The following is an 18,762-nucleotide window of genomic DNA, read 5'->3' as shown; positions in this document are numbered from 1 at the left end:
GAATTTTCAGTCATATATTAGTTTTACTTTTCACCTTAAAAGTAATGAGGAAAAAAACTAAATGTAGAATATGTGATAAAATATTCACCTTAGATATTTGAGGGCGTTTATATTTAAGATTTTTTTGTTTTTCACAATAAAATAATCTTCTAAAAAAAACCAAAACAAAAAACTTTTCAAATATAAAACGTGCCTTATTGGGCATTATATGGTTTAAATTTTTTTCTCTCTTGGTACTTTTTTATAACGATTAATTATAGTTTTTTTTATATAGTTTTAATAATTGTTTATCTCTATTCCTTGAGAATATATTTGTATAACTAAAGTAAACAAGTTTCAAGTGGGGAAATTGTACCAGGTATTTGTCTTAAATGTTTTAGTTCCTTTTTAAAATGTGTACTTTAAAATACTATAGATATCGCGTTTATTTATTTATTATTATTATCATTATCATTATTTTTATTATTATTATTATTATCACAGATATACATTATTCATACTAGAAAACTGTAGGTGGTATATATTACAATAGATGGTGATTAGATGTGCTTTTGAGACAGGAATTTCTTTCAACAAACTGTCCGTCTAATTATTTATTCTTTGGTTTGGATTATTTGAAAACTCCGTAAGATATAAGACACTGTTCCAATTTTTCAAATTGTTTGACTGTAATCCCTCACTGAAGCGCCAAGGATTTAGAAGTCTTGCCTTTTCTTAACTTCGAATGTTTACTCATATAGATTATTCAAAATTAAGTTGTTTTGTTGATTCATAATTTTTTTTCTAAACAGAAGTAGTATCCTTTAATACAGTTTGTTAATGTGTTTGTGCTGATTGGCGAGAACTTGGTTTATCACCTTGCTGGGCCTCTTATGTTCAATTTGATTGTAGGGGATGTTACACGCAAGAATGTTACGATCTCTGAAAATGTGGCTACTTATTCTGTTTTCCTTCTTTAGGTTTGGATTCTTGTTTATCTTATGGTTTAGCGAGACAATATTTCCAAATTAGCACAGTTATCTACACTTTAAGAGCCACTTTAAGGGTTTTTTTTAAATTAAAAAACGCTTCTATATACGTTTGTATTTTGGGCAGCCTACTTCACAAATGATTTATTTTAGAAACTGAAAACGTGATATATGTTTAAGGAGAGACCGTCCGATTTCAAGAATATTAAGATTCGTTTATCTGAACAGACTACTATGATATGGACATGTTATAAGAATGAATAGGTTACGAAAAACAAACGGTTAGAGGTCTCCTGTATGTTTCCTTAAAGAATAGGAGTTAGATAAAAGATAGGCCATAAGAAAAACAAAGGGCTGAAAAACCAGTTATAACGTGCTAGGTCTTTTAACTCCAAGTTGATGGATGGCCATCTACACCTACGGTACCCATAAATATAGAACTACAATAAAAGCTTTTACTTTGGGTAGTTGCGGACACCCAAGTGGAATTCCCAGGTTCGAGTGTAAGTGATGGGTATTAGATACTTTTTTGTCTTTACAACTCAACGTCCGATTATGAACTGTGTCTAAATCGCAAGGATACTACCCAGAGGATGGAAGGGTACTTAGAAGGCTCCAGGCTCTATTGTCCCTCACCTGTTGAACGCGTCTCAAATTATATATATAAAAAATGTTGCTGTTCAAAATGAAACAGAAGTTTGGAAATTTACTTTCTTCTAAAGTAATACGTCAATAAATAAGTGCAATTTTCACTTCTAAATATAAGAAAAATTAACTACATTGTAGTAATTGGGTAATAGAAATTTGTTAAGTGGTGCTTAGGAATTATCAAAAAGGTAATTGACGTTTTTGCGTTAGTTATTTTTTTTATTTTATTATATTCTACGAGTTATTGACCATAATATTTGCGTAATTCGTAATGTATTTTTATTACAATCCATATCTGTAGAGAAAAAAAAAACAACAAATAAGTGCTTTTCTAGGAAAAGGGTTAAAGCAAAAAACCCTGTAACCAATAATCGATAAGATGGACACATGCCAAGATGCGCCCAAGTGCCGCGCTTTTGCCAGGGACATTGCTAGCGTGTGCACGCATGCGCAAATCAGTACACGCCATACAGTGGAAGAACCTAGTTCCTTATATTTAGTGGACTGTTATACTTTATTGGAACTTCAAGGAATACCGGTGATAGGGTGGTTTAATTTTTTTTCAGATTTTTTTTTTTATCGTGACAGGGTAATCAGAGTATAGGCTCATTTTTTAATTGGTAAGTTATGAATTGTTTATTTATTTCTTAACTCTAAATTGTTATAAATATTAGTATTGATGATAAAAATCGTATCTATTCCCATAACCGAACTTCACCCACGTGTTACCGCAATACCTCTTGTATCGATAATAGCTTTACATTTCATTGTTGCATCACTTTTCTTGTTTGATGCTAATTTTAATGAGTTAATATTTTCTAAAAATTCAATAATAATTATGATTGATTCAATAAATCTTAGAATACCGGGAGACTTTCTACGTTGATAACGCAATCATCAAAGTTACCTTACTATTTTTTTTTTTTTTTTTTTGTAATTTGAATCTTATCCAAGACCCCAATTCACTTTTTGATTATGTTAATACAATGTTGCTGATAAAACTGAACATTTATAATGATACATTGGTGCCAAGAAAGAACATCAGTGTTGGAAACAAACTTTCAAAAGAATTTGTAGCTCTGGTACTAAAAATATAATAGACTTTTGATTGTTCTGACGCACAATTGGAAAAGTTTATTGGCCATATGATTAATTTTTTTATGAATACGGTTACGTTGCTTTCTTCTAATTGCAATTAATAGCTAATCAATTGATCTATTTGAAGATTTTTTTTTTTTAGAACTTAACCCAATTTAGCTGGCTATGATTTTATAACTAGTTTTTGCAATTGTGTAACTTTTAATTGTTGGTTTTGGTTATAATTTACTTCATTGAATAGTTAAGATAGTAATTAGGTAGTTTTTATTTTTATTTTTTTTGTAGAAAGGTGATTTTTCTAAAACAATCTAAACGCAGCATATCATATACCGGTCTGGACCCTTCCGATGTTAAGATAGGTCAGGTACCTGTTGTAACCCATTGCGAGCACCCAAAATAATGGAATGAGCCCCTACATTTTTTGTACACATTCCTTTGGACTAAATTCTTAGAACAAGCCGGTACGTCAATCGTTAATGCAAATTGGAATATCTTTATTCCTTAAATTAAGAGCATTACGTAATGAATATTTTATAATTATGAATAATTATTCTCTATTTTCTTTATTAGCTCCTAAGTAGACGATTTTTTAGATTTTTTTAAAAACTAATTAGCAATATTAGTTGTAACTGAATGTGAAGATTCAATTTTATAACTGTGTATCAAAGAATGATAATGAATTCTAAATGCTTTATTTATTTAAAAATTTAAGCTGTGAATTTTTCGCTGATTGAAAAATAATTTTCTCTTAGATATTCAAACTTTTACCATTTTTTTGATATTGTTAAAATCGCAATCTTTGGTCACTGTGGCTCTAATTAGTTACAAATCTTAAATTAACTTTTAAATAAAAGATAAAGTAAGTTAAATCATTGTTTCTTAAACTTTAAACATTTAAAGGTAATTAAAAAAATAAATTTCAGTTCAGAACATTTTCAATGAATTATTCATTAAATAAAATGTATAGTTAATTTGAACTAAAATAATAGATGAATGTAAATATTTTTGCGAAGGACGTTGCGAATATTTATTTATTTTTTTTATGTTTACGGCTAAAGGTTAAAGAAAGAGATTGCTGCCCCCAATATTGATCTAAGTTTGAAATAAGTTTATTTTAGCTACCTAAAATTGAACTATTTTAAATGCAATTTAATGTAGTCCTTGTTATAAAAATAATTCTGATTAGAATTAAGGAATAACATTACTTTTCATTTATCATCTACAATAGTAGTGAACATTTATAATGGTATTTATAATTAAAAACCATCTTATAGAATTTTTATTGAAAACTTAAAGCTGAATTTTTACTGAATTAGAATCTAGCTTTTTAAAAATAAAAATAAATGTCTGAAATCGATTCTTAACTCATCTATCATTTTGTATTTTCATTTGTATGTTAGTAGGTCTAACAAGTCAACTTTTAATTAATAAAAAATAATTTCTTTATTTTTGTTATTGCAACTGAATTTTGATTGATTCCAAAATTTTAGGAGTCAACAGTTGAATTTTTTGTTTTGAGAGTTTAGTGAAAACAATTGAATGTTAAAATTCGATTGAAATCTTTGGATCTTAGATACTTTTGTGGATTTTGGTTTTTATGTCTTTTAAAAATGTTAGATTGATTGATTTTAAAAGAACCAATCGAAATTTTAATCTTCATTTTTTCTTTTCATTTTTCGTGTACCGTTGTACCGTTCAAATACTGGGCCAACCATTATCTGAAAATCTTGTTTACTTATCAGATTTCACGCTTTGGTCGTTGCTTGTTTCTATAAAATCTCAAGATGTACCTCGGGTATCCTAATTTGGGGCGAATGGTCTCCCAAGTATTAGACCTGAATTCGTCGAGTTCATATCCATTTCTCCTTCAACAGAGATTCCTCCATACCTCCTACTTTAATGTTCTTTACGAGCCCGTGAGTTCTAACATTCTCATACCACCGACATTCTGTTACATTCAAGTTCTGATTGAAGTGATTACTTGAGATTTTCTTTCTTTTTTTTTCAACTCTCTTGTATCAATTTTTCATTTCAACTATTATTTAGGTCAGCGTCATATATAAACCCTTCAAGATGATTAATAATTTCCAAAATATATATAACAGGGAATCTAATTTCCTAATCTATGCTCTTGTTTCTTTTTTCTGTGAATGCTGTTTTTTTAGATCTCTTGAAAAAGAATATTACTTAGATTTTGCATTCATATAATTCAGCTAGCATCTTTTCGGATTATTGTTATTTCGTATTAAGTTTAAATATAGTTAGATCAGAATGGCTTTGCTTATCAAATGTAATAATCGTAGGAAATAATAAACGACGACTCAACGTCGAACTTCCTGACGAAATAAGTTCTGTCAGATAATGTAAGTAAAAAAAAAAGTCATTCAATAGCCATGTTGACGTTTGATGCATTTTTCGATTAGATAAAGTCCCTTCCCTATTTAAAAAAGATCACCAACAAAATTTGGTTTCATTTTATTTAAAAAAATCTTTGTAACCTAATAAAATTCTTGTTAACCCTATTTAATCCCAAATTAACTCTGCTTATTTAAATAAAATATATCACGTGATTATAAAAGTAATTCAAGGACCCTGTAAATTGCCATTAATTTACTAAGAACATTACCCATTATTGTAGTTTGTTATTTAAAAGGACAACCCCATGATTTATTGTGAGCTACGATTTTATTTTTTTTTTCACTTATTAAGCAAACATTGTTTTAATTTAAAATAAGCATTTTCCGAACACTTATGTTTCAATGGTAATACTTTTCTTTTTTTTTTGTTGCTTTTGCTGTAAAAAAGGTTTCTTATACAAGAATTCAGGGTTTTATCGCGAATTCCTCTTTAACAAGAAATTTCCCTACACTGTTTGTATATCGTAACGATACTTCTTGCAACTGTTTATCTGCCCGATCTTCTAGGAAGTTCTATATCGCTATTCTCCCTTCATTTCTTCTTTTTCTAAGATGTTTAATTCGCTTTCTTTATTCTGTTCGAGATATTTCCTTCTTCTGGTTTCGGTTTCTTAACCGAGTTAGCTCTAGGTCCCGACCGTACGTCACCAACAAATAACCTTAGATCTAACACTTAGATAACTGCTTGTTCAGCACTCCAGAGATCTATTCGCGTCGAAGAAGGATGAAATTGTTGTAAGTCTGTGAACAATATTTATTGGTTTTTGGTGAACATTCTACTAGTTAAATTTGGAAAAAAATTATTTTTATTTTTTTGGAAACGTTTTCAAACAAAGTGTTTGTGGTACATAAATCTTAAGTTTGGATCGCATATTTAATTGTTAATTATGGATTGAAATAATCCTCAAGTCCTCCAAAATTCTTCATAACATTCTGTGTAGCTGTCAGGAAATGTGCTTCTAAGAATATTCTCTATGATTTCTACTTAGAAAGCTATAAGGAAAATTGAACGTGAAGGTCTTCTAACTAAATTGGCATAGATAAATTGAACTTAATTATATGGTAATGTATATATAATTATACATTAAGATTCTACTCGTTTAGTTTAGGAATCTGGTTTTACGTTGGAGGGGCATTACCCTTTGTTTACTATTTGGAAATCATTTGTTTTTTTTTTTAATTCAGCCTTAGTGGATCAGCTGATTTATTCCTAATTACTGACAAGAAATTTGCTTTAAAGAATTTAAATTGTTTATACAATTATTTTGATCTACTGAAAACTTGCTTAAATTTCGTTTAAATAATAATCTATTAATGAAATGTCATCCAGCTATCGACATCTTAATATCACTGTATACACAATAACTATTAACATGTAATGTATTTTGTTTTTTTATTATACTTGGGTCATTGTTAATGACTGTTTTAGGGAGTTATCCATTTTTAAAAATGTTTCCAATAATAAAACAACACAGTCGACATATAACAATTTCAAAGTTCCATTTCATCAACCATGATTTGTTTTATTAGACATTTTGAAGATGGACGATTGTCTAAAACGTCTCAAAATTAAAAAACATCAGCAAGCTTTAAGGAGAATATCCTGGGTTCTTTTTCTAGCAATTTAATTAAAAATTATCTCATTTTAATTGGTCCTCAAATTTTTATAGTTCTCAAAATCAGTCGATTTAAATTTTGTTTTTCACCTGCAACATGTAGCTACATTGTGGTGCTCAATTATATTCCACATTCTAAACGTAATGATTCGTATTTCATTTTAAATCTTATCGTTCACTATTAACTTCACATCTCTTTTGTCGCTGATCTTGCTAAATCCTATTACCGTAAGCTTCACAGCCTAATATCACTCCGTCTCAATTCATTATCATTACTAAAACGGCCTTCTGTCTTAATCCATTAAATCCATCAGCTCTTCTTCCCGGGCAATCTTCCTCATCGCTTTAATGGAAGTCAATTAAATTTATATAATTTACAATTCTTAGATAAATGTTAGAATTAACGCAAAAGGAGGGAGTCGTTAAAAGTGTGGTTAGGAGAGCATTACTGGATGATATCTTTGATTTTATCTGTCTTAGCATGCATGTTTACGAGGGTCGTTTGAAAAGTCCGTGCAAAAATAAAAACTACTTATTTTTTTGGGGTAAACCTTTTTTATTTTTCAACATAGTCTCCTTTTAGGCTTATACACTTCGTCCAACGCTGTTGATCCCTCTAGTTTGTTGATCCCTTCCGAATAATAGGATTTGTCCAAGTCTGAAAAATAGCCATTCGTTTCCGCAATCACCTCCTCGTTTGAATAAAATCTTTTTCCCGCCAGCCATTTCTTCATATTGGGGAACAAATAGTAGTCCGAGGGGAGCCAAGTCTGGAGAATAGGGGGGATGTGAAACGAGTTGGAACCCTATTTCCATTAATTTTGCGACCACAACTGCTGAGGTGTGAGCTGGTGCGTTGTCGTGATGGAAAAGGACTTTTTTGTGGGCCAATCGTGGGCGTTTTTCTTGCAGCTCGGTTTTCAAACGGTCCAATAACGATGATTAATATGCGCCTGTAATAGTTTTACCCTTTTCCAGATAGTCGATGAGGATTATTCCTTGCGAATCCCAAAAGACAGTCGCCATAATATTTCCGGCTGAAGGAACGGTCTTCGCCGTTTTTGGCGCAGATTCCCCCTTGGTAACCCATTGTTTAGATTGTTCTTTGGTCTCAGGAGTGTAGTGATGTATCCATGTTTCATCCACAGTGACGAAATGACGCTTAAAGTCCTGCGGATTCTTCTGGAACAGCTGCAAACCGTCCTTGCAACACTTCACACGATTTCGTTTTTGGTCAAGCGTGAGCAATCGCGGCACCCATCTAGCGGATAGCTTTCTCATGTCCAAATGTTGATGCAAAATATTATGTACCCGTTCATTCGAAATGCCCACAGCACTAGCAATCTCACGCACCTTCACTCTTCTGTCATCCATCACCATATCATGGATTTTATCAATGATTTGTGGAGTAGTAACCTCAACAGGGCGTCCAGAACGTTCAGCGTCACTTGTGCCCATATGGCCACTCCGAAAATTTTGAAATCACTTATAAACTGTTCTAATCGAAGGTGCAGAGTCACCATAATGTTTATCAAGCTTCTCTTTAGTCTCCTGAGGCGTTTTGCCTTTCATAAAGTAGTGTTTAATCAACACACGAAATTCTTTTTGGTCCATTTTTTGAAAATCACTCGACTTCTTCGATTCAAACGAATGCCAAACACAAAGAAATAGACCGATCTGGTTGAAACTTGGTGTGTGTTCTTCCAAGAGATGCTACTAACTAAACATAACCTCGATACGCGCCAGTGGTGCTATCTCTCTGACTTTGCACGGACTTTTCAAACGACCCTCGTATTGTATTCCTGATCGGTCCACCTTCAGAGAGGTTGATTCATCATTCTGTTGTAAGAGAATTTGACTTTAATAATACGAGCATGTTGCAAGCTCTCTACAGTTTATAGTTTTCTTTTAAAGATTTTACTAATTTCCTCATTATTTATTTAACGATTAGAATAATATAACAATTATTTCCCAATACAAATGAACTAGGTATAATTCAGTATTGCCGACTTAAATTTGCGCGCCCCCTCTTATAAAGTACAACTCCAATTTCCAAAATTTTAAAACATTGCCTATGCTCACAGCATAAATTATATTATAGGTTTCATTAATTTTATTTCATTATTTTTATACAAAAAATGTTTACTGTTAACATTTTAAATAACACATGTTTATTCCCACTATGTAACCTTCCTCACTCAGTCAGCATGGTGAAGTGTACGATGCAGGCACAGTTGAAGTTAAATCCTCTACTCCCAACTAATTAATTGAGCTCTGATGATGGATGAAAATCCGAATCTGGACAGAAATTTAAACAAAAATACAATACGCGTACTATGGGACGATAAAGTTGGATACATGACTCACGTAATGTTAAGAAAATTATTGACATTATGCAAGTAATGTTTAATGTTAATGTCGGATGATGCAATCATTACATCTGCAGAGCTCATGGTCTTAAGTGAAAAAAAACATCATCAAAATCAGTTTCCAAGGTTTTGAGGTAAATGTTGGTTTGTAAATGAAATAGCCAATGATAGAATAGAATTTACGTCACAGATGGGTATCACAATTTTTCTATTGTTGATTCCATTTCTAAATAGAGGCCATTGTTTATCTGTTGGAAAATTTCGTTTTCTAAAAGTAAGTGTTGCGTGGTTTTAGATTTTTGAAATAGATTATGAAAGATTCATCCAAATTATGTGACTTCCTAAATGAAAACTGTTCGTTGTTTTAGAAAGTAGTGATTAAGTTCACTGTTTGAAGATTATATGAACATGAAAGTGGAATATTAAAAGAAGTACTGGAGTCCAGCATTTTCTTTGGAAAATGTGGAAACTCCTTTCTCTAAATGGAGGTTTTATGGGGGGGGGGGTAGAAATGAAATTTGGGGTTAAACCAACGCACACGTTTGTAGCTTCTTTTTTCTTTCCAAAACTAATTTAAGGCGCGTCAACATCTGTGGTCATAAGCGCCCGGTGTCTTTTTTCAGTGCACTACCGTGTTCTCTTAAACTTGTTAGAAGCTCCAAGGGGCTTAGCAGCGTGGATTCGTACCTGGAATCTTCGCGGGGAAATCCAGTACTTGTTTTGAAACTGGACTGTCTTAACTTATAAACCTTGACCAGGAAGATAAGATTATCTTCTTGTGGTGGAATTCCAGAAAGCCAGCCTTTTCTGTACATCCTGCTTGTGGCACCATTAGTGCGAGCTCCTCTTCTAGATCTCGACGGAGCCGAACTCCTAAGCCTGTGCAAGAACACTTTTACATGCTATGCCGATTCCTCTTTTTCCTGTTGAAACCTTATTCGATTCTTTAGCAGGTTCACGAGTTGCTTTTTCATACTTAGTGTGCTAGGATTCTTAGACAGGTTGTTGAGGGACTCCATATGTAACTTATATGGCCTAATTGAGACTTAATCGAACTGGGTAATGATTATTAACTATTTCACTTGGGATATCTACCCATCATTATCGATTACACATCCTTTTGTGTCAGCATTTATGAAACATTTTTGTTTAGTGAATATAAGTTGTAGCTTTCTTTGAAGAATTTGTTTCGATATATTACCTTCTAGAACGGATATCTGTGACATTTCTTTGGCTAGATGTATAGGTACATTAAGTTTAGAAATGTATATCTTAGATGCTTTAAGTAAAAGCAGTTATCATATGTTCGGCTGTCATGAACTTGCCAATGGCCTTGGTTAAAATACCAATTGACATTAGTTTCCAAATTTTTGTCCTTGCCCTACTTATTTGACCCTGTTTTCATCGCAGTACTATATATATATATATTTTTAATTTCTCTCACTTCCGGTAAAAGAAAGCGGTTGCGGTCGTTTGAAAAGCTTCCAAATATAATTTTTACCCAAAATTTATAGTTCGATATTAATTTTTTTTTTTTTTTGGTTAGTGAGTTGACATAATAAAAAAAACTATAGCTATGGAATCTAAACGCCTAAAATGGTGTGACCATCTAATGAGAATGGACGGAAATTGCTGGCCAAAAAGAGTACCTTCCAAAACAAAGATGCCAACGAGGTAGACCTAGAAAACGCTGGATAGAGGATGTAGAGTGTCAAGCATAGACTCTAGAGGACCTAGAAAATGAGATTGGCGGAACCGGAAATTATGGCTCTTGGGGACCATTGGGGGGTTGGAAAGAAAAGTTATTGTCGCTACATTAATAACTATTGTAAGCCAGAATTCATTCAATGTTTGTATTTCTTAAAACTATGTAATTTTAAATACTGAAACTATTCAAAAAGTGAGCAGAAACTGAAGCCAATACATGCACTCACATGGAGGTCACGTGGTTTTTGAATACAGTTCAATTAAACTATGTTAATAGTTGGATGGCCTTTCTCCGCTTTAAATTCCAATTGGTGATGTTCTCTTTCTCTGTAAATTATCGCGGTCCATTAAGATTAATGTTTGTTCTATAGATCTCGTTTATTTGACTGCTCATTACTATTTCCTACTCAGGCGCCACGGTAGCCGAACGGTTAGAGGCGAGACCTGCAAAGCTAATATGTATTGTGGCACTGGGTTCGATTCCCGGTCTTTAGCCCTTGGATTTTATTTAATGGTTAATAAAAGAAATTTACAGTAAAGTATGTTTGCTAGTCGCCTCCTTCCACGACACCTAATTTAGTAGTTGGACGTAAAGCCTGCCTGGAAAAAATAGGCAATTACTTTACTTTACTTACTATTTCCTACTCCTAGTGAGGAGATTGTGATTTGCAATCATGTCACTTCAAAACAAGGTTTTGTTTTTCTTTTGTGCCTTTTTTGGCATTGTCTTTCGCCATACTAGGTGCTTATCACTAGAATATCACTCACTCTCCATTCTTACTTATAAACACATTCGCTTCACACATTCATCCCTCTACTATATACAACTATTTACATAAACCACAACTAATGGATGGATCAGTACTCTATATTCCTGCCATCCTTATAGCTTAATCTACATTAATACCACGTAATCCTTCTCTAATCATTTTCTTGCATTCATTCTAATCGGTGCACTTATTTCAAAACAAGATAAGTGCACTACCATCTTCCGTACTATGTTCTCTCCTTACGAATAACACTGGACCAATACCAGACAGTGAGCTGAAAGAAGCTTCTAGGTAGAGGATAATCTTAACAGCCAGCAGCTAGATTCGAGCCCTGAAATCTCCGCGTTGAAAGCCAATAGACACCAACCTGTAAGCTTAATCCCATTCCTAGGATATCGCTAGTATAATACAAGTAGTATTAATTACACAGCTTTACCTGGAATTACAAATTTGAAAGAAGACCATGATCGTGGTCGTAGGCGACTTAAACAATAACAATTTCTAATATTAACCATTAAATAAAATCCAAAACACCTGAGGCAGGAATCGAACCCACTATAACGCAATACATCTTAGCTTTGCAGGCCTTGCCTCTAACCGCTCGGCTATCGTGCAACCTTCCAATTAGCAGTTTTACCTATCAATATATAATTAAGGATAACTAAACACATTCTTTCAAATTTAGTGTTAGTAAAACATTAAAATTGGAATGTAAAAATACCAAAAAAAGAATACCTTTTAAGTTTTTTTTTTTGTAGAGAGATCTCTGTTCGCTGTTTCTATTTACTGAATTGTAAACTGAAAACGTTTTTACAATGTTTACAATTTTTATGAGAGCGCTTATTTTTTTTGTTCTGTTCGCGTGACAGTTTCACAACAGTTTGGTTTTTTTTGTTCACGGCCAGCTGTCATCTAAATAAACAAATTACAACATTGCGGATAGGAGCTCTATGTAAACATAATAACAGTTTTAGCAATTATCTTTTTTTATTTTCCCTCTCTGTTTGTGTAAAGTAATCAAGTTAGCAGGTTTTCTGTTAACATTTATCTAATAAAAAAGGTAAAGTTTATTTTTCATTTTATTTTCCTTTTCTTAAGGCGATTAATAAAGAGGAAAATGAATCTTGTCTGAAAAGCCGTACTAATTTTTCCACCTGAGATTCTTATGAAGTTCTATCTCAAACGAATTTTCTTTGAGCTTTACTTGCTGTTGTTTTCTTTGAATATTTTCCAGATTAATTGTAACCATGTGGTTGTTAAAAGAGAACCTTCTCCATTAGGAACATTCTAAAACTAGTTTTTCTTACTTACCTAAATGGCGCAAAAACCCACTAATGAGTCTTGGCCTCCTCCGCCAGGCATCCTTATTTTGTGCGGCATCCATCCAGTTTGTGACGCTAAGTAATGAACTTGCGTCCGCGGCAACACCATCGATCCACACCTTTCTTAGACTGTGGATCTACTCGTCTTTCAGCACTCTCCTGGCTATCTCGCCTTCTTCCATTTTGATAACCAGTGTCCTTGCTCATCTTAGCTTTCCTAGTTTTATAAACCTTACCACATCCATTTCTCCTCATATAGGCTGTAAAGCTCCTGGTTTTTTTTCCTTCTTCTCCATATCTGCCCGCTCCTAACCGGGGCAATATATATTTTGCGGAGTATTTTTTTCTTTCAAACGCCAGGAGCTTCTTTTCATCTGCCTTTCTAGTGGTCTAGGTTTCCGAGCCATAGGTAAGAACTGGCCGTATTTCAGTGTTTTATAGAGTCCCCACCTTCGTCTTTCTTGAGATCAGGTTAGACCAGAGATGTTTGCTAAGAACAACTAGTTTTTCTGCTATTGATAATTAATGAGACTATTATTTTACTCAAATAATTGATGATTCTTAAGTAGGAAGTAAATAATACATTGATTAAGGACTGTGATAATAGCAATATAGATAATGATAATTTTTAATCGTGAATGCATTTTCTTGTTTTTAATTTTAAATACAATGAAACTCTTTTATCTTTCTTCTTTGTATAATATCTATTTCATCCCACTCAATTGCAGAAATTGACTTGCTTTTCATTCGACGTCAGGCAGCGCATTTCGATAAGTTTTTAAAAATTATAATTGCTGTTGAGATCGTCAGGAATTGTGCAGGTTTACTGCATTATTATGTGTTGTTTTTCTTCGTCTATGACTTATTCAAATACTTTTTTCTTTTTGCGATGAATTGTTTGTAGTCGACTTTCTAGGCTCTACCAATCATAGCTTATTACGTTTCTTAGTTCAATTAAAAAGACCGATTTCACTTAGAATCTCGGAGTGTATCCCCCCCACAATATGATTAGTGATTTTAAAGTCATAGGAAAAAAACCAAAAAAAAAGAAAAAAGGGGGTCCACCCTAATTTTATAAAAGAAAGTAATTTTTTGGCAAAGCCTTATAAATCTATTCTAGATTTTCTAACTATAACCCTGGTGAAGGTTAAAAAGATTCCTTCACCTGATCTTTTTTTCTTTTTTCTTATTTATAAATTACGTCATGTGTTTTTTTATACTTATCGATAATTTTTTTATTTTGTCAAATCGAAATCAAGTGTAAAATTCGTTTTTTATTTATTTATTTTTTTAAAGTAATTAATAATTAATTTTATCTTTTTTTTGCAATTACCTTGACATCATTACAGATTGGCATTTGTACACCTGTTTTGACCTAGTTTATATTGGATAATTCAACCATTGTATCTAGTTTACTCTCCCTGAGTTTAAGGTGTAATCCTTATTTATTAAGTTTAAGAATCTTTATCCAAAATGATGTAATAGTTAATACAATTTTCTGTAAGAATTCCACCTTGTTTTATAGAATTAAGTAATTTAAAGGTACTTATTATTTGTTTTATTTTATTTTTTTAAATTATCGTACTTAAATCATGTTTCGTTTTTCGAATTTTGATCGTGAGTATATTCTTAGTTTGTCCTTGATATTTTCTCATTTCAAGGCCGGAGAAGTGATGCAAATTGTTCAATGTTTGCCTAATTAATTTGCTAGGCTGAAGTCTCGACTATTTTACAATTATCAGCGCTGCCGTAGGAGGTCGTGCCTATCCAGGCACATTAGGAAGTGGTTATCCTGAAAAAATTAGAGCAGTAGCCATAGTTTCCCCCCCCCACTTCCGGGGGCAATAAAGTGCATCCAATCCGCTAACACTATGAAGGTTAAGCTGTATATTCTCAATAAAATGCGAGATAGTTTTTTAGTTGATGTAAGTTTTGCATAATTAATTGCTCTAGTATGTGCGTTTTATACTTAATATTCCATTATCGTATCGTACGCAAAACCAAGTAGAGCTGTTTTAGAGGAAACAAATTTCCCCTCAGAAACCTCCCCCTCCAAACAAATCGAAATCGTCACTTGTTTGAGATTTGCCTTTAATGCTGATTACACTTAACAAGTCACTCATATTTATATTATATTTTATTTATTAGACCGGAAATGTTGAGAAATTTTTACAAAAAAAATGAGATACGCGCACTCTAACGATCGATTCCAAGTTATTACGCAAAGTGCTTAGCCTGCAATAAAATTATCGATTGCATTGTAATTGAAATATCGATGCCTAAATTTTAATTTTTCTTCATTTATGATCTCATGGATTCATCACCTCCTCAAAGAGATGATCTAAGCTTTTGCAGCTCTGTTCCTTTGAAGATTCTCTCAAAAGTGGATTCTCACGGCCATTATAATTTTCCATAGTCACTTTTACGGTTTGTGTAGTGTCATTTTTTTTTTCTTCTTTCTCACCTGAAACCTGAGTCAGATCAGACAAAGAGTGTTCCTCCACACTACCGTACCGTATCAATACGATATGATATGGTAAACTGCAAACGAGTTAGACTACGTTGGATCTCTGTCGCACCATCCGCGACCACAAGACTTATCTTCAGGAGATACTGTGGCAAGAAATGAGAGTTTTGTCCATTATATTGCAACCTTCTTCTTAGCATAGAAGAGTGCTTCTACAGCCTCCTTAACCTACATTTCATTTCTTAAATATTCCTATTCTAACGGATACAAGAGTAAAGGAGATCATTATTACTGCCCGTAGTGCCTCAATTAACTATACTAATGGACTGATTTTGGAGTCAATTTAAATAGAATCTCTCTTTTAAAATGTTTGGAACACATGAAAGTCAGATTAAAGAATTGTCAGATTCTGAAAGTCAGATTATTGAATTCAGTCTTGATTAAAGAATTATTAACAATTTAACCGGATATTGAATAGTTTAAAAAGGAAGGTTATCTCATTTGGACCTGAGGAAAAAAATTACAGAGTTTTGAGATCGCATTTAGTATCTTTTACAGTGTATAGAGAATTAACATTGTTTCGAAAATGAATCTACGAGACCTATAAAAACAAGCATATTATGATTTAAAAAATTTAAAATAAAAGTAAGTTACAGTGACGTTAAGAACAGAAATATTTTAGCCAGACTAATGGCATCTAGCCAGAATTTATTATTTAAAAGTTTTTCAACTTTTTGTAATTCTATTTATTTGAGTTCATGTAATAATCACTAGATAGAGTTACTGTTAAAAGTAATTATAAAAAATTGAAGATTAGTTCCCGCAGAATCCTTGGTTCGAATCCAGGTGCCGGTCATTGGATTTTTATCTTCCTAGAAGCTTCTTACAACCATCCATTGATGCGAGTGTTGTCCTTAACGAGTAAACACAGTGTCGGAAGCCGGTGGTGCACTACAAAGAAAGACTAGGGCGCCAACAACCTTAAATGTTAGGCGCGCCTTTGTTTAAAAAATAAATAAATAAATTAAATTGGAGTAGGAAAATTAATGAACTGGAGCGTGCATGAATTATGGAGATTGCAACTTTTTAAGATACGGGTTATCCTTATGCACTTTTCAACTAAATATTTTTAGATCAAAACGTTAACGTCTCTATTTTCAGAATCTTAACAATTTTGTAACTTTTCTATTTCCCATTCTTGCAACAGCTGTAAAATTTCCACGTGGTTTGACTTCATGTTTCTACCCATTATACTTATTTATTTATAGATGTATTTGTATTTATTACTCGTTACACTAACATTTTGTACTGGGGGGGGGGGGCAAAGTCCGTGCAAAAATAAAAACTACTTAATTTTTTGGGGTAAACCTTTCTTATTTTTCAACATAGTCTCCTTTTAGGCTTATACACTTCGTCCAACGCTGCTCTAGTTTGTTGATCCCTTCCGAATAATAGGATTTGTCCAAGTCTGAAAAATAGCCATTCGTTTCTGCAATCACCTCCTCGTTTGAATAAAATCTTTTTCCCGCCAGCCATTTCTTCATAATGGGGAACAAATAGTAGTCCGAGGGAGCCAAGTCTGGAGAATAGGGGGATGTGAAACGAGTTGGAACCCTATTTCCATTAATTTTGCGACCACATCTGCTGAGGTGTGAGCTGGTGCGTTGTAGTGATGGAAAAGGACTTTTTTGTGGGGCCAATCGTGGGCGTTTTTCTTGCAGCTCGGTTTTCCAAACGGTCCAATAACGATGAATAATATGCACCTGTAATAGTTTTACCCTTTTCCAGATAGTCGATGAGGATTATTCCTTGCGAATCCCAAAAGACAGTCGCCATAATCTTTCCGGCCGAAGGAACGGTCTTCGCCTTTTTTGGCGCAGATTCCCCCTTGGTCTCAGGAGTGTAGTGATGTATCCATGTTTCATCCACAGTGACGAAACGACGCTTAAAGTCCTGCGGATTCTTCTGGAACAGCTGCAAACCGTTCTTGCAACACTTCACACGATTTCGTTTTTGGTCAAGCGTGAGCAATCGCGGCACCCATCTTGCGGATAGCTTTGTCATGTCCAAATGTTGATGCAAAATATTATGTACCCGTTCATTCGAGATGCCCACAGCACTAGCAATCTCACGCACCTTCACTCTTCTGTCATCCATCACCATATCATGGATTTTATCAATGATTTCTGGAGTAGTAACCTCAACAGGGTGTCCAGAACGTTCAGCGTCACTTGTGCCCATATGGCCACTCCGAAAATTTTGAAACCACTTATAAACTGTTCTAATCGAAGGTGCAGAGTCACCATAATGTTTATCAAGCTTCTCTTTAGTCTCCTGAGGCGGTTTGCCTTTCATAAAGTAGTGTTTAATCAACACACGAAATTCTTTTTCGTCCATTTTTTGAAAATCACTCGACTTCCTCGATTCAAACGAATGCCAAACACAATGAAATAGACCGATCTGGCTGAAACTTGGTGTGTGTTCTTCCAAGAGATGCTACTAACTAAACATAACCTCGATACGCGCCAGTAGTGCTATCTCTCTGACTTTGCACGGATTTTTCAAACGACCCTCGTACAATTTACTCCCTCTTGTTATCCTGATTGTCTTGCGATTGTAACTGAATCCGAGTATTTCTGGTTACAGTACAAAGAGGACACGATGCATGGATACATAGGATTTCTTATACTACAGTAATAAATTTATTAAATATATAAAATACAGATTTATTTAATTTTTAATATACTATAGTACAGGCTCCGCCCACACAGTCTAAACCTAAGCTAAAGCCACTAATAGATGATAATTATTCACGCGGAGATCTTGGGTTCGAATCCAGCTGCTGGCACAGGCTACCTTTTATACCTCACTGTCCAGTGATTGTCGTGAGTGTCTGTTACGAGAGGAGATCACTCGTGGCTGCCGAGCGCTGAAAACAAAAATCTCCGGGCGCCAAAGACTTCAGATGTTACCGCGCCTTGAAATAATAATAATAATAAATTATCTTTTTCTGCAACCATGTAGGAATGTTCTCATTACTCAATTAAAATCAGCTGTGTAATGCCCAACTTTACCTCACTAGTGGGGATAAATTCCCATTAGTGTCACTTTCCTCACAAGTGAGTGAAAAAACTTTATTGTGCTTCCTTGATATAAGAAGTTTTGTTATTAAATATTTTCTGTAAAACTTTAATAAGCTTATTTAACGTAACTAAATAATTAAAAAACGAATATTAAAAAATAAAATAAAAATTGAAAGGAATATAGAAATAAAAATAATACTTTAATAAATAATTAGATATTTTTAATTATAACAGTTAAACAGGTTATAGTGTTACCTTATAGAAATTTAAAATGGATTCTAGTGATTCCTGTTTAGT

General features: G+C 33.3%; 1 protein-coding gene across 3 annotated transcripts in view; it reads left to right on the top strand.

The window, feature by feature from the left end:
* The first annotated feature begins 2,078 nt into the window (after nt 1–2,078).
* NaPi-III (Na[+]-dependent inorganic phosphate cotransporter type III) overlaps nt 2,079–18,762 on the top strand; it is an 87,980-nt gene continuing 71,296 nt past the window's right edge. For all 3 annotated transcript variants that reach the window (XM_074115966.1, XM_074115967.1, XM_074115965.1), the window contains exon 1: nt 2,079–2,236. The gene's annotated coding sequence lies outside the window, so the exon portion shown is untranslated. The remainder of the gene's footprint in view (nt 2,237–18,762) is intronic.

Source organism: Rhodnius prolixus, unplaced genomic scaffold, assembly GCF_049639745.1.
Source record: "Rhodnius prolixus isolate KJV_2025 unplaced genomic scaffold, Rpr scaffold_13, whole genome shotgun sequence".
Taxonomy (NCBI): domain Eukaryota; kingdom Metazoa; phylum Arthropoda; class Insecta; order Hemiptera; family Reduviidae; genus Rhodnius; species Rhodnius prolixus.
The sequence above is the reverse complement of the archived record's forward strand: the minus strand, read 5'-3'. Positions and strand labels throughout refer to the sequence as shown.